Below are 5,880 nucleotides of genomic sequence, written 5' to 3' on the forward strand. Positions count from 1 at the left end.
CATTTTTTGGTACACCGACATGGATATATTCGATATATCTCAACCAAATATTGAATCCTTTTTTTCCCGATATATATCGCAATTTCCAATATAACGATATATATCGACCAATATATACAATATATCCGATATAAATCGTTGACTTTGACCGATATTGTTGACTTTGACCAAATATTGTTAACTTTGATCGATATATTGACAATCTGATATATCAACATACAAAACAAAATTTTGACTAGTTAACAAAAAAATAGATATCTCCGATATTTTCGATATATCCGATATATATCAGTTTTTGGGTACATCGAAATATTCACCAAATTCGATATTTTGGGCCTTGCTTTGCCCAACATACATAATCATGAGCCTATCATTCCAGTTGATGAGAACCCTGCTTTGATTAAAGTGCCCAAAAAAAAGGAAATAAAATCTATGGTGTTATGTTAATCCCAATCTAGCTTGGTCATTGTGGACTTAATAATGGACAAAATCGATGATTTTCTTAAAAATGCCGACACTAACCCCAATTTTGTAGATTCACCCAAGCTAGATGAAGAGTTCTTGGAGTTCTTGAAATCATGCAATGATGAACCTATCATTCAAGTGGTTCAAAAGCCTAGTATGTCATATTCCGCATCATCTGAGCTTCCTGAAGAACATCCACTACCAACCTCACACTCTTTTGGACAATTCAAACATAATGGGTTATTGCAGAAGTTCCATGATGGGTTGCATAAACTTTCTATTATCATTCTGCATCTTACACTCCAAATGCATCATTTCATTCTGTTTGGGGGTGTATGCTTTTACATGTTTTGCTATAAAGATCCCCAACTGTTTAGATTATTAGTATATAGCTGATAACATATCACCCATCATATACATATAGTCTTGGGGAATCTGACTTAAAATGACCACACATATAGTCTTGACTATAAAAGACACATCGTGTTTTCTCGATGCATTCCATGGGAGTGCATCCTTAAGGTAACCGGACCACTCCACTTGGAGTGTATGGTTGTAAGTGCCGAAACTTTAGTCCACGTATATCTTGCGTATTCTTTATAAAACGCTTTTTACTCATTGTTTGAGTAAGTATGATAGCAAAGTCGGTAAAACCTTTGGGTGATGATACCAGAAGTCTGGGGCTCGAACCCTGCCAGCATCAAAGAGTTACTTATCTCATTTAAAACAGGCTTGCTAATAAAAAAAAATGTGATCCTATGGAGCGAGTATAAAATTTTCATTTCTTTATTTTACATTTCTTTTTCAAAATAGTTGTTTTTGTCCGTTCTCATAATAGAAGGTTCTCAATACATCAATAGTTGTGTGATTTTCTAAAACCAAAAACACGGACAATCGATTCCACATAGACTAACCATTAAAAATGTACGCAATCTCCATTCTTCTAAGGGCAATTTGAGGATCAGTTATGTGTTACTAAGGGTCTCCCATATCACCATGCAATTTTTGTTTAAGCTTAAACTAGATAGATACCAATTGTCCCTTGCTCAAAATTCAACCAGAACAAATTTGTGCAACCAAATGTACCATGGAGACAACACCCAAAATTCACAAACCCAACCACCTCCAGGGTTCATTTATCAATCACGTCAAACCACCAAATACATTCAGACAAGGACAAGGTACCTACAACTATCAGAACAGAGCATTGGTTCCATCTCATTTTAACTAGAACTAACAAAATCCACCAAAGAGACCTAGTTCCACCACCCGCTAGTGTCCAACCAGCTAAACCCTTCAATTATAACTTGCACAGTAAACCCCCAACACACATAATTGAAGCCACAGTCTAACTAGATTGGGTTCAATAAAGAGCCTACACAAAAGTTGCCTAAGATCACCTGTTATGTTTGTTTTAAAAATTTAGCGTTAAGAATCATGGCTTTTGAGTATGAGTTTCTTAAAACATCTCTCTATAGTTTTCAAAACTAGAGGATATAAAAATGAAAATTATACACCTGTAGTAACCAAAATGATACCGGATCCACATATAATTTTATCTTCCTGTCAAAATCTCTATATGGTTAGAGATACCTTTAGATTGAGAAAAACAATTATTCTAAAAAAAAAAAAAAAAAACCCCACACACACACATTTCATATGTGTCTGTATAAATAGTTGTTTACATATTTTATGTTTCGTAGTGTAATAATAATCATGCATGCATATTAGATTTTCTGCATTACATGCACTTACAAAAATACAAAAACCCAAAAAGATTTTATTGTAGAATAAATATCACAAGTATAATAAACCATGTATTTTTCGTTCTATAACAAACAACCCACGCCCCAAAGTTATTTGGGGGTGGCGTATTTTCATCATGAAGAACAGAATACCGGTGTACCGAAGCCAAGGTTAGAACAATTAAGTTTCATATCCTGTGAGAATCTAGCCAAAAGCCTCATCTGAATGACTATTGAGTGATGATACAAAGGATGTCCAGATAGAAAGACCATACGTCCACTTACTTGATCACCACGCCATATCCTATGAAGGAATTTAGGCCCTTTTTGGATCGATATAGCCAAATAAACATTAAAAACCCAAAAAGATAGTTTTTCTCTAGTTACCCCTCTTGAGCCTTCACCCTTTCTAAAAGCCTTTTTATTATTCACCAAAAATTCCTAACCCGTTACAACATACAATAAAAAGCTTACCCACCCAGCTAATGAGTCAAGAACTGGATGGTTATCAAAAAAAGAGAAGAGAAGACCTTGTACAAAAAGAAAATAGTTATTTACTTCAAAAAGAAAAGAAAAGAAAGACCCATCCAAAACCAAAACTCCAAAAATCCAAAGGAGTTAAAACAATCGAATCTCCCAAAAGTTCAAAATCAAAAGGAGACGATATCAAAAACAAAAAGAATCAAAAGCAAAGTTAGAACTCCCAAAATTCAAAATCATATGGAGTCACAAAGCCAAAAGGGCTAAAAGAATGTATCACAATTCGGAAGCAAAAGAACAAAACGAGGTTCTTCCCTTGTTACAAGTATCTTGAAGACCCAGTTTCTCATCTTATCAGATTTTGTTTTTCCCTTCCTTTTTCTTTTTAAACCATCACCCTAGCCCCGTAACTCCAAATAAAAGACCTCTAGCTCGATTAAGAATAGGATGGTGTGATAGTAAGTGGCAAGCGTGATCAATCGACCCCGGTTCTTTTGGACATCATTTGAGTATACGAGGAATATAAGTGCCCACTGCACTTGAGAGAACGAACCTTAAGTGAATCTATCAGAGAGTTATGATTGCAACACACCCCTGTGAGAACCCAACTTAAAGGAGCTCTCTAAAAGCCTCAGAAACAAATCTGCTTTTGCATTTCATTGCTCATGTTTTGTACAATTATCTTTAGATGCTTAAATTATTGTACATATGTTATTCTGAGTTCAAAGGAGTTTGTCCTTATTCACCGCTAATGAGATGTATGAACATCTGTGAATAAATATGGAAACAAGACCCTTTGTACTAAATAGAAGAAGTTTGTGAGTACCTTCACTGGAAAACTCTCTCGAGGCTTAAAGCTCATCCACTAGGGAATTCCTAGTGGTTTAAGGACTTGTTGCATATGATCAATGCAATCGCACTCTGCGAAATGAGATTAGTATAACGGATAATAAATCACTCATTTGTGATTTTATTTTTTTTCTCTCATCCTTGCTTGAGGACAAGCAAGATGCTACTCGCGGGTGGTGATCAGCTCCCAAATATGTGCTTTAATACCCGTATATTGCTAACCAGCCTCTTTTTGTGTGTGTAGATGAGATGAATGATGTAGATAGATGATGGTCGTTGAACAAAATAGAAGCGTATCAAAACCAAATTATCCCTCAATAAGTAAAGGATGAGTAGGGTATCGTTCCACTTTTAAGTGTATGTTATGTGAAGGACAGGACTGGAAAGGGGGTTTAAGGGATTAAAAACTATGATTATAGAGATTTAGATTTTAATGCTAAACTAAAATAAATTAACTAAACTATTGGGAATTTATAAGAGAGGGAATTCAAGAGATTAGAATCCACCAATACTTTTAATCTATGACCTTCTGCTTCATGGTTGTTCATACAAGTAGACTACAATTAGGTAATCGAGCAAGTGTCGATGCCCTCTTGGACAAAACATCGTTAACAATTAACTCTACTTAAGGTTGTTCCTATATTTATGCTATTAATATCTTCTTTCCTTTTATGTAAGCTCGGGCAGCCATTCAATGTATTACCAAGAGCAGCATCAAGGAGTACTTCCTAATAGGGCGGCCATTCAATGAATCACCACTTAAGGCAAACACAAAGAATACTTCCCCTAGGCAGCCACTCCCTGAGCTACCCCTTCTAAGGCAACACAAAGAGTACTTCCCTAACTCTAAAGAACTATACTACTAGAAGAAAAGTAAAGAACACTAGCATGATATTAATATTGAAAAACATAAACCCTATTCTATACTTCCATCCCCTGGTGTGGGCAATGGAACTAATAACTAAAAACATAAAGAACTAACCTGATTGAAGAACACCATGAACCAGAAGAATCATTAAACCTTAAGACCGGGCTTCATCTCCTCCCTTGAAGGAGAAGATTAGCCTTCCATAAAAAAGGAAGAACACGAAGAACGAGAAGAAGAAGAGTCAAAGAACATAAGACTAGAAACACTAATTTATTAAGACTCAGCTAGTTAAAACCGATCTTTTATTATTAATCTCTCTCTGCCTCAAGTTCTGGAGACAAGAATATAAGTGAATTGGCCCATTAAATCAGGCACTTAGGTCCTCTATTTATAGGGGTTACAATGAGCTCTAGAAGCATTCCAAACCATCATTTGTTTCCTAATACAAATAGACTTCTTCCAGAGTCCAACTTCATCTCCAAAACTTAGAAGAAATTGGCTACAGTGTGGATCCATGCGTCTGGACGCACTATTCATGCATCCTAGACTTAATCAATGCGTCTGGACGCTCGATTTATGCTCCCAAATGCATGGGTCGCGTCTGGATGCACGATAGTCGCGTCTCAAACGCGAGACTTTATTTTTCCACCTTTGGTCTATTTTTCTTTCCTCTTTTGAGGGTTTTGGTCCAAGCAACGAATCATTTGGCCTTGGGCTTCCAAATAGGCTTTAAAATAGGTCCAAGTCGCATCTTTAATAGCTTCAATTCCTTGGCCTTCTCCATGATTGTCCATGGGCTTCCCATGTGATCCTTAATGCTCCGAATTGCTCCATTTTATCTCTTTTTCTCTAATATTCTACAAAACTCTCTTTTTCACCAGTAGAATCTTAAAACATAACTTATAAACAATATTAGTCCACTTAGATGGCTAAACAAGAGGCATAATCGTGAGGTTAAATTGCCAGCCTCTTTTTGTGTGTGTAGATGAGATGAATGATGTAGATAGATGATGGTCATTGAACAAAATAGAAGTGTATCAAAACCTAATTATCCCTCAATAAGTAAAGGATGAGTAGGGTATCGTTCCACTTTTAAGTGTATGTTATGTGAAGGACAGGACTGGAAAGGGGGTTTAAGGGATTAAAAACTATGATTATAGAGATTTAGATTCTAATGCTAAACTAAACTAAATTAACTAAACTATTGGGAATTTATAAGAGAGGGAATTCAAAGATTAAAATCCACCAATACTTTTAATCTATGACCTTCTACTTCATGGTTGTTCTTACAAGTAGACTACAATTAGGCAATCGAGCAAGTGCCGATGCCCTCTTGGACAAAACATCGTTAACAATTAACTCTACTTAAGGTTGTTCCTATGTTTATGCTATTAATATCTTCTTTCCTTTTATGTAAGCTCGGGCAGCCATTCAATGTATTACCAAGAGCAACATCAAGAAGTACTTCCTAAT

Source organism: Coptis chinensis, chromosome 3 (genome assembly GCF_015680905.1).
Source record: "Coptis chinensis isolate HL-2020 chromosome 3, ASM1568090v1, whole genome shotgun sequence".
NCBI lineage: Eukaryota > Viridiplantae > Streptophyta > Magnoliopsida > Ranunculales > Ranunculaceae > Coptis > Coptis chinensis.